General features: G+C 50.1%; 1 non-coding gene across 1 annotated transcript; it reads left to right on the top strand.

Moving 5' to 3' along the window:
- The first annotated feature begins 507 nt into the window (after positions 1 to 507).
- Positions 508 to 633, top strand: LOC142804349 (U5 spliceosomal RNA). Its single transcript, XR_012894617.1, has one exon. It is a non-coding gene; the product is annotated as a U5 spliceosomal RNA (small nuclear RNA).
- Positions 634 to 10818: the final 10185 nt, after the last annotated feature.

Below are 10818 nucleotides of genomic sequence, written 5' to 3'. Positions count from 1 at the left end.
AACCATTATCGAAACGGCCAGGAGAGCTAAATGTCGTAGGCTGTTAAATAGATAGATAGATAGATAGATAGATAGATAGATAGATAGATAGATAGATAGATAGATAGATAGATAGATAGATAGATAGATAGATAGATAGATACGCTCAAAGTCACCGAAGTTCGCAAAGAAATGTTCGCATTTAAAACGAAATACGAAGCGCGCCAAGTATGATATAGATGCGTGCTCACGTGCCGCTACTCCGGCACTTACAAACTTTGATTGAAGGGTACACGGCTGCATACACTTTTCACCAGCATAGAAGCCTAAACTGAAAGGAACTTGCCTATATTTGACTTCTGTTAATTAAAAGGTATACGTTACTTTTGTGTGTGGTGCAGAAAAGTTTTTACGACAACGCATATTTTAAGAATAAAAGGTTGAAACGTACAATAAACTTCAGCAGCAGCTTGGCCAAGTTTTCTGGCTATTTTTCAACACCACGGAGTGTGGGCCGTGCGCTATACATCGCTCAGGTCCTCCCTCAGATGGTCGAGTCAATCTTTCGCCTTTTACTAAAGATTGCCGTGGGGGAAGACATTCTAATGAGCCTATAGGCCAATTTTTGGGAGGCCTTGCCCGTTTGGGTGAGGCCTACTTTAGAAATCAAAAGTAAGACTTCAAATAGCCGCTGGGGTTACAAATCGACTCAAGTTTCGTTGCTTGACTGCACACCCGACGGACGCCGTGGTGGCACTTTTTTCCCGCTATTTTCATGACCGGCTTTACCAACGGGGTGGACTGTCAGTGCCTCTCGAAAGCAACCATATTTACCCGCGCCATGCATGAGCAGGCTATTTCTTGTTCACTCCTACAGAAATTTATTTACGCCGGGCTCTGCATTGCTGATGTCAACAGTGCTATGATTAAAGAAGTTTCAAAACATGGTGCCTTAGCTAAATCAGGCTAGAATTTTAAAATACGCTGAAGCCCTCTATAACGACATGAAAAAAATGAATGTTGCTGACTACTGCATAATTAAGCCAATCAATTTATGATCAATAATTAATTAGGAGAGATTGATAAGCTAATTTTAAAGCAATGATAAATCAACCGAGAGTTTGACGGAAACCAATCTTGTTGCGAAGGAAGATGAATGTCATCAAGGTAAAAGCCGGCAATGATAGAAGCATAAAAGAAAGAAAAATGTTTTGGCAACTGCATTGTTCGCAGGGCTCCCCTGCTGAAGCCGAAATGCCTTGTTTTTATATGGATATTATCTTGTGTTTCTTTTCCACTGTCTCCATAAACCATAATTGAGAGTGAGCTTCGGACACCTTCAATCTGGAGTGCTGATGTCGATGGTCAACAGAGATATATATATATATATATATATATATATATTGTCGCGAGAGGAAACGATAGGCAGGAACTCGAAGTAGAGGACTGTTTACTCAGCCACAGCTGCCATTCACTTCTTCTTCGCTCTCGTCTTCTCCTACCAACACAGCGCGTGGCATTACCCTCTCTCCAATGAAAAAAAAAACAAGCATCGAATGAATGCCATGGCTCCGAAAAACAACGAAAAGTAGTAAGAAATGTCTGTGTCCATTGAAAAGAAAAGGGACGAGATGAAAAATAAAGAGGCAAGAAAGTAATGTGCAATTGTCTTGAAGGATATTGCCACATCACAAAGTCCTTGTCTTGCAGTCAATGAGAATAGTATGGCTTCATCCTGGAGACGTGAACCACATCCGAGGAGCGGGGTCTGCGAGAACGGTGTGACGTGTCTGCTGGGACAACTTCGTAGTTCACTTCGCCGAGGCGATGAAGAACTCGGTAGGGTCCGAAGTACCGACATAACAATTTTTCTGAGCGTCCACGTTGACGCATAGGAGTCCAAACCCAGACTAGGTCACCGGGTTCGTATATTACTGCTCTGTGGTGGGTGTTGTACCGGCGAGCATCTTGATTTTGCCGCGATAAAACGCGAAAGCGCGCCAGCTGCCAGGCGTCTTCGGCACGCTGAACAAATACATCTGCGTCCGGGGTAATCGTGTCCGGCAGAGTTGGTTGCAGCATGGTGTCAAGCATTGTGGTGACGTCGCGGCCGTAAACCAGACGAAAAGGAGAAAAGCCGGTGGTTTCCTGCAAAGCCGTGTTGTAGGCAAATGTTATATACGGGAGGATTTCATCCCAATTCTTCCGATCCTTGGCGACATACATCGAAAGCATATCTGCAATCGTTTTGTTAAGACGTTCGGTTAACCCGTTAGTCTGTGGGTGGTACGCAGTTGCTGTTCGATGCGTCGTGCCGCTCAGCAACAGGATCTGTTGGAGCAACTGTGCCGTAAAAGCAGTACCACGATCTGTGATGACGACAGCGGGAGCACCGTGGCGGAGAACGATGTTCTTGATGAAAAAGTCAGCCACCTCGGAAGCAGTTGCTCGCTGGGCGGCTTGTGTTTCGCAGAATCTGGTCAAGTAATCGGTGGCAACCACAATCCAGCGGTTACCAGCCGTAGACTTCGGAAATGGGCCGAGTAAATCCATCCCAACCTTTTCAAAAGGTTCGTGAGGGAGTCGCAAAGGCTGAAGCAGACCGGCTGGTTTCGTCGTTGGAGTTTTGCGGCGCTGACAGGCTGTGCATGTCTTGACGTACTGCTGGATGGTTTTCGTAAGTTTCCGCCAGTAGTATTTGTCCTTGATCCGCGCCAGAGTACGCGCGAAGCCAAGATGCCCTGACGATGGCTCGTCGTAACTAGCACGCAAAACATCATCGCGGAGAGCAGCAGGAACGACGAGGAGGTAAACAGTTTTCGTTGAATGAAAGTTGCGCTTGTAGAGGATGCCTTGGCGTAAACAGAAAGATGACAAATCACGCGCGAACTGATGTGGGGGTTGTGGGCGACGTCCCTCAAGGTATTCGATCAGTGGTTGCAATTCTAAGTCTTCGCGTTGCTGCTCAGCCACGTTTAATGATGCGAGAATAGCAAGGCAGCTGAATTCTTCATCATTGTCTTCTTCAGCGACCTCGACGGGTGCGCGGGAAAGACAGTCGGCGTCGGTGTGTTTCTGGCCAGACTTGTAAACCATCGTTATATCAAACTCTTGTAACCGAAGGCTCCATCTTGCGAGACGGCCCGAAGGATCTTTCAGATTCGCTAGCCAGCAGAGAGAGTGGTGGTCACTTACGATTCGGAAGGGGCGTCCGTACAAGTATGGCCTGAATTTCGTTATGGCCCATACAACCGCCAGACATTCTTTTTCAGTTGTCGAGTAGTTCTTCTCCGCAGATGACAACGTGCGGCTAGCGTAGGCGATGACGCGTTCCACGCCATCTTGATATTGCACGAGAATAGCTCCGAGGCCAAGGTTGCTCGCGTCAGTGCGGAGTTCTGTGTCTGCTTCGGTGTCGAAGTGACCTAGGATCGGTGGCGTTTGTAGGCGTTGTTGAAGGTCGTGGAAAGCGCTAGATTGTTTGGGACCCCAGACGAAGGCGACGTCATCCTTGACGAGTTGTTGTAGAGGGTTGGCGATTTTCGAAAAGTTTGGCACGAAGCGGCGGTAATAAGCACAAAGTCCCAGAAAGTGGCGTACATCATGTTTTGTTTTCGGTATCGGGAACAAAGCAACTGCCATAGCCTTGTCAGGATCAGGGCGAACACCACTGCTGCTGACAATGTGGCCAAAAAATTTCAGTTCCTCATATCCAAAATGACACTTTTCCGGTTTCAGAGAGAGGCCGGCAGTGCGAATAGCCAGAAGAACCGCCTCAAGCCGCTCAATGTGCTGTTCAAAAGTCGTAGAAAAAACGACGACGTCGTCTAAATACACTAAACAAGAGTACCACTTCAAGCCACATAAAACTGTGTCCATCATTCGTTGGAACGTGGCTGGAGCGCAGCACAGGCCAAAAGGGAGAACTTTAAATTCATAGAGACCGTCCGGTGTAATAAACGCTGCTTTTTCTCGGTCCCGTTCATCTACTTCAATCTGCCAATATCCGCTACGGAGATCCATGGAAGAGAAGTAACGGGCGTGTCGCAGGCGATCCAAGGAGTCATCGATACGAGGAAGAGGATATACGTCTTTTTTCGTTATCTTGTTCAGTTTGCGGTAGTCGACGCAGAATCGTAATGAACCATCTTTCTTTTTAACCAGAACAACTGGTGACGCCCAAGGACTAGTCGATGGTTGAATTACGTCGTCGTCGAGCATTTGTTTCACTTGATGACGGCTAGCATCTTGCTCCTTCTGCGACACGCGGTAAGCATGTTGGCGCACGGGTTGCACGTTGGTCTCAGTGATGATTCTGTGCTTCATTAGAGGAGTCTGTCGGACTTTCTAAGTAGTGGCAAAACAGTCACTAAAGGATGAGAGGAGACTGAGGAGCTTTGCCCTCTTAGGCTCTTAGGCGATTGACGTTGAGGTGACTAGTCACGTCAGTATCGCAGCTGTTCTCAGTCGAGATTGTCGTAATCAAAGGGAAAGCGTCCAAATCATCCAATGCCTCTAAGTAAGCTGTGGTTGTGCGTTTCGCAAAATGCCTGTGTTCGCCACCGAAGTTCGTAACTAAAACCGTAGTCTGGCCATTTTGGAGTTGAACGAGACTTCGAGCAATGGCCACTTCCCGATCAAGCAATAACGTCAGGTTACTTTCGGCGATGCCCGTGATCGACTGCTTTTGTGGACACTCAACAAGCACGAAGATACTACTGCGAGGTGGCAACGTGACGCAATCATCGACTACGCGTAAGGCCACGCCACGATGTTTGTTCTCGATGTCGGAATCTGGAGAAACACAGTTAACAAAACTGACGAACAAATCGCGCAGATTAATTATCGCTCCATACTCTTGCAGAAAATCCATGCCCAAAATGACCGGCCGAGAACAATTGGGCAGTACAAGGAATGATGCTACAAAAGCCGACGCACAAATCTCAAGCCTGGCGGTACACCTTCCTATAGGGGATACGAGGTGTCCTCCAGCGGTGATTAGTTGAGGGCCGTCCCACGTTGTCAGCACCTTGTGTAGACGGGTGGCCAATGAAGCATTCATCACCGAGTAATCAGCTCCCGTGTCAACAAGCGCAGTCACCGGATAACAGTCGACGGAAACGGTAATGGCAGCGGACGTTCTGTTGGCGGTTTTACAAACAGGCTTTAACGGCACGTCGTAAGGCCGCGGCGGAGGGTATTTGTCGGTTCGCGTGACAGCGGCCTCACATCCGGAGGTCGCCGTTTTCAATTTCCCCGGCGTGGGCTTGCGCCACTGACACCAGGGGACCCAAAGGTGGGTCGAGCGCGGTGCGTTGATGTGGACGGACGGGGTGATGGTGACCGTGACTGTCGTCGCGGCGAGACAGGAGCGTGATGACTACCTTCCAAGTAATCCGCAATTTCTTGTGGGCGTTCACCATAGCGTGGGCAACGTGCATCTGAGTGGAATCCGCGTAGGCCAATTCGTCGGTAGTAACAGTAGTGGTACATGTGTCCAACTTCACCACAATGGTAGCACAAAGGACGGTTGTCGGGGGTGCATGCCAGATGGTGGACTTCCGTGGGCCAGGACGAAAATCGGCCTGAGAAGGCAGGCGATGGGCTGGACTTGGAAAGCGTCTGGGAGTCCCAGCTGGTGGATGAGCAAAATGTGCCGTCGACGGCGTAGAGACGCGTAGGGCATCCGCGTAGGAAAGCATGGGAGCTTCGACTTGCGATGGTGGTGAGGAGTGAACGAACTGCCTGATTTAGTTACGAACGACGTCCGTAAGAGTAGCACTACTGGGAGGAGACGCTGCATGAAATTTCCGAAGTTCTTCGCGTACAACTTGCCGTATGAGTTCTGTGAGCACCTCCCTGTTATCACCTCCTGGTACAAGCGAGCACGCAGCGGACATGGCCGTCTGACGCTCGTACTGCGACACCCGCTGCCGAAGCATGCGCTCCGTAATTGTGGCCTCACGTATGAACTCGGACACTGTCGTAGGAGGGTTGCGCACAAGGCCCGCGAAAAGTTGCTCCTTTACGCCTCGCATTAGCAGGCGCACTTTCTTGTCTTCTGGCATGTGGGGGTCAGCCCGTTGAAACAATCACGACATTTCTTCGACGAACATGGCGACGCTCTCGTTCGGCATTTGAAACCGCGAAGAAAGTGCCTGCTCCGCTCTCTCTTTCCGTTCGGGGTTACTGAACGCCTCACGAAGCTGCCGATGGAATTCCTGCCAACTTGTGAATGAAGTTTCGTGGTTCTCATACCACACTCTTGCCGCGTCTAAGAGGGAGATATACACGTTCTTCAACTTACGGCGATTGTCCCAGTCGTTGATGGCAGCGACCCGGTCGAAATGGTCAAGCCAGTCTTCGACATCCTCACCGGCATCACCATGGAATGGGTTGGGTGTGCGAGGCGTGTTGATGACACAGGGTACGCTAGCGAGTGGGTCATGCTCGGTTTGGGTTGCGGATGTGGCAAACATTGTCCTCACGGAACTTGCCAAGGGGCCGTAGTGTGCTGGGGGTCCTTGAAGGCGGCGGCTGCTTCGGTAGATATCAGCAGACCCTGGTGCACTGGCGGTGGTTGCTTCTGGTTCAGGACCAGCAGGCATAAGACGTTGCAGTACAGTACCCAGCACGTCCACCAGTCTGTCGCGAGAGGAAACGATAGGCAGGAACTCGAAGTAGAGGACTGTTTACTCAGCTACAGCTGCCATTCACTTCTTCGCTCTCGTCTTCTCCTACCAACACAGCGTGCCAATATATATATATATATATATATATATATAATATGCACACGTAGACTCCTCAGAATCATTAAAAAATTTCTCCGAGAGTCGCACCCGTTTTGGTATTTTTTTGAAGAGACAGAATTTATCTCGGACTTTTCGCACAAATGCGGGTAAGTGAAAAACTTACCAATGACAACACTGCTGGATATTATGATTAACAAGTCAAAAATTTTGCAAAGAACAAGTTTTACTGCTTCCAGCCGTGATGCGACGCCATGAAAGTAACGTTTGTGTCTTGTTATGCCAGCGAGTCCTCGTCAAACGTCCGTGCCTCTGAAAAAGGCAATCTGGGTCAAGGCCAGTCCGCCCGGACGCGAACATCTCAACGGCGTGAACACGCGCGGCGCCTCTCTGGGCCACGTGCATTGAGTCACCGGCGCACGTGACAGCGAGCCGACGTCCTCGTGTCTGGTGGTCTGACGCATGGCGCGGCAACCCCATTGGAGGAATCTGCCCTGACGACCAGCGGCGCTTCTGATTGGACATTTTGGTTGGACCCGGTGTAAATAAAAGAAGCCCTGCGGCGCGTCGCGATCGGCGGTCCTATGTGAGTGAGAGGAGGCCCCGTGTCGGAGAGCCGACATGCGTGTGAGTCGGCGGTTTTAGGCGAAAAGCTGACCTATGTGTTAGAGAGGAGAGCTCGGCTCTTCGAGTCTCTGTCGGCCCCAGTGCCGAAATTGTAACGCTTCTGTATATATGCTGTACATAAACCTTGTTTAACTCACCGTCGTCTCGTCCGCTCGTCTCATCAGCTCTGCGCAGAAGCAGTCGCGAGCTGAGAAACATACGCTACCAAACGGCTGGTGACCTTCCCGGCGGAGTTGAAAGCAGTGGCGCCTGTGGGACCAGGTTGGCGTCGCAGTCTTTCGCAACAGTGGAGGTCAGCGGTAGGATTTCGGAGGTGGCTTCGCAACAGTGGTGGCTTCGGCGGGATCGGCCCGTCGTTCGCAACAGTGGTTGGCAGCTGCGGGATCGGCCGGCGTCAGCGACATCGATGCGGTGAGTGCCTGATGTTTTCCCCTCAGTTCACCAGACTACTCTAGCTCAGGTTGTAGTAGTTTAGAGAAGGGCTGTGTGAAGCATTGTAGTGAGCTTTGATCGTTTCAAGCCAAGTCGAAGCGCTTTGAAACCAAAGTTAATGCGGAGGGGGTAAACACGGGAGTGTGAAAAATTGCTTGCGCGTCTTGCTAGTTGACTTATAGTGGGTACGGCAAGTAAATTGTTAACAGGGGCAAACAGCAAGAGGCTAGTGTGAACGATGGAGAACCTTAAAGTGAAGGAACTCATCGAAATTTGTGAGGAACTCGGCATTACTTTAGGCCGTGCGAAACGAAAGCAAGCGATCCTTGAGATCATGAAGGATGAGGGAGTGTCGGCTGAGGAAGTCGATGAGGCCTGGGTGGATATTAAAGCACGCCGTGAGGAGGCTGAAAGGCGAGAAGTAGAACGTCGCGAGCGCGAGGAGGCCGAGAGACAGGAGCGCCTTGAGATGAAACGACTAGAATTGGCAATCCTACAGTGTTCGCAGGCGCCTAGCGTAGCTTCTCCGACGATTCAGGTCAGCGGTTTTAGAATTAGGGACCAATTGCCACCGTTCGTAGTAGGCGAGGACATGGCGAAATATCTCGTCAAGTTTGAACACGTCTGTGAGCGAAACGCTTTGGAGCGGTCTCTTTGGGCGCAGAACCTGATAGCTCTTCTTCCCGGCGAAGTGTCCGACGCGATAACTTGCTTGTCGAGGGAAGCGTTTGAGAGCTATGACGACGTTAAGGAAGTGCTCTTGAGACGTTATAAGTTGTCGCCCGAGGCTTTCAGGCAAAGGTTCCGGTATGCTGAAAAGGGGAATGAGTCACACGTTGACTTCGCGTTTCGTCTTAAAGCCGATTTAATCGAATGGCTCAAGGGCGAAGGTGTTTATGACGACCGCGATAAAGTGGTGGAATGCGTTGCATTGGAGCAATTCTACCGCTGCATCGAGGATAATGTCAGACTTTGGCTGCAGGACAGACTTGGGGAAATACAGCTAAACAAAGCAGCAGAGTTAGCTGAGGAGTATTATACTCGCCGAAAGTTGCACAGCAGAGCAGTGCGCGTTGAAAAGGATGAGAGGAAAGAGGGCTTTTCAAAGAAACCTGATCAACGGAGACCCGCTCCGCACCGAAATTTCAAGAAGGACCCGTCTCTTACGAATGACACTGTAGGGGAAGGGCAAAAGGAAGCGGAGAAATCGAGTGAGGTTTCTACCACACAGGCATTTGAATCGGAAAACAAACGGAAGCCGCTAATCTGCTACAACTGCAAAAAGGAAGGACACATCGCGAGAAACTGTCAGGAAAAGTTTGCCTTCGCAACGATCCGAGAATCAGAAAAAAACATGCGGTTGTTGGAGCCGTATCTCCAAGAAATTAAAGTAAATAAGAAAACGTGCCGAGCGCTTAGAGACTCAGCGGCAACCATGGACGTTGTCCATCCTTCATTGGTGTCTCCGGATGACTTAACAGGAGAATGCGCGTGGATCAGGCAAGTCGCCGAGGAGCAGAGTGTTCGCTTACCAATCGCCACGGTTGTCATTGAAGGCCCGTTCGGTAAGCTTTACACCGAAGCGGCTGTGTCTGCCGCGCTAAACGATCGTTTTCCTTATCTTTTCTCCAACAACTCGGAGCAGCTTCTCAAAGAGCAGGGCAAATCGTTCTTCCCCAACCTGGCGTGCATGGCTCTCACGCGATCGCAAGCGCGGAAGCTATCGCGGCAGCTTGATCTGGTTCCATGCGGTGAACTCTCAAGTGACCTTGTCGGCGGGTCGACGGAACCCCAGAAAGGAAATTTTCCGCATGAGTCATGTGAGCAGTCACGCGAGCTACCCGTCGCGAAAGCGGTCGGCGCGGCCGGCGCGGTAGGGGGAGACGACATGGCGCCATTGGATCAGAGCGAGAGGGCTGCAACGCTCTCGCCCGTAGCGGAAAGTTGGAGCGAGCTGCCGAGAGTTGATCGAGAGACGCTCGTTCGAGAGCAGCGTGAGGATCTCGCGATTGAAGCGCTAGTGGAAAGCCAAATTGAAGCGCTAGTGGAAAGCCAGAAAAACGCGGCAAAAGTGCTGTCGAAGGAGCACTACGAGGAATCGGTGAAGAAGCGTGCTTTTGAAGTAGGAAGTCAGGTAATGCTGCTGCAGCCATCCAAAAGGAACAAGCTTGAGGTTGATTGGGAAGGGCCCGCCAAAGTATTATCGAAGCCTTGCGATACAAATTATGAGGTGCAAGTAGGAAGGCGGCAGAACAAAATTTACAACTTGATGAAACCCAATGTTCAACATCAAGCGGTCGTAAATCAGCTGTTGAGTGCTTCAGAGGAAGAGGAAGCAGAAATTTTTAGTTCTTGTGAGGTAATCAAAGGGGGATCGAAAGTAATCTGGGAACAGTTGAACCTAGAGCCTAGCTTAAGTGGAGGACCTGAGAAAGAGGACCTGAGAAAGATTGGTTCCGAGTTTGGAGACGTGTTTTCGGACCGCCCCGGAAACACGAGGGTGATCGAACACGATATCGAGCTAAGCGGTGAGGAGTCAATCCGTAGCAAGCCGTATCGTTGTTCCCCTGTGCAACGTCGCAAGTGTGAGCCGCTCTTGGTGCCGCATAGGTATCGTCGCCTAAAAGTGGCCGGTTACTGAGGTGGAGCATGTTGCTCCACAGCGCAACTTTGACGTTCGCTATAAAAAAAAAGGAAAGCTAAACGCTAATGCAGGTGCATTGAGCAGGGCGTTCTAGCTAGTACCTTCTCAACCTTTCGGTTTCTCGTTGGCGATTCGGGGCAAAATTTTGACCTCATCATGACCTGGGCTGAGCGCTCTCGTTCAGAGTGATCTCAAGGGGCCAATTTTATGTGGTATTCTAATTCGTTGCGTTGTTGTAATTGTGAAAAATTCAAGTTCTTACTTTAAGAGTCTTGTGTCCCACATGTGCCTCTTGATGTAGAGGGAACAAAATTCCGATAGACACGTAGATCGGTATATGTTGTACTATACTTTGTCTGGTGTTCTGTCGGGTGACCGAGGGCACTT

This window comes from Rhipicephalus microplus, chromosome 3 (assembly GCF_043290135.1).
Source record: "Rhipicephalus microplus isolate Deutch F79 chromosome 3, USDA_Rmic, whole genome shotgun sequence".
NCBI lineage: Eukaryota > Metazoa > Arthropoda > Arachnida > Ixodida > Ixodidae > Rhipicephalus > Rhipicephalus microplus.
The sequence above is the reverse complement of the archived record's forward strand: the minus strand, read 5'-3'. Positions and strand labels throughout refer to the sequence as shown.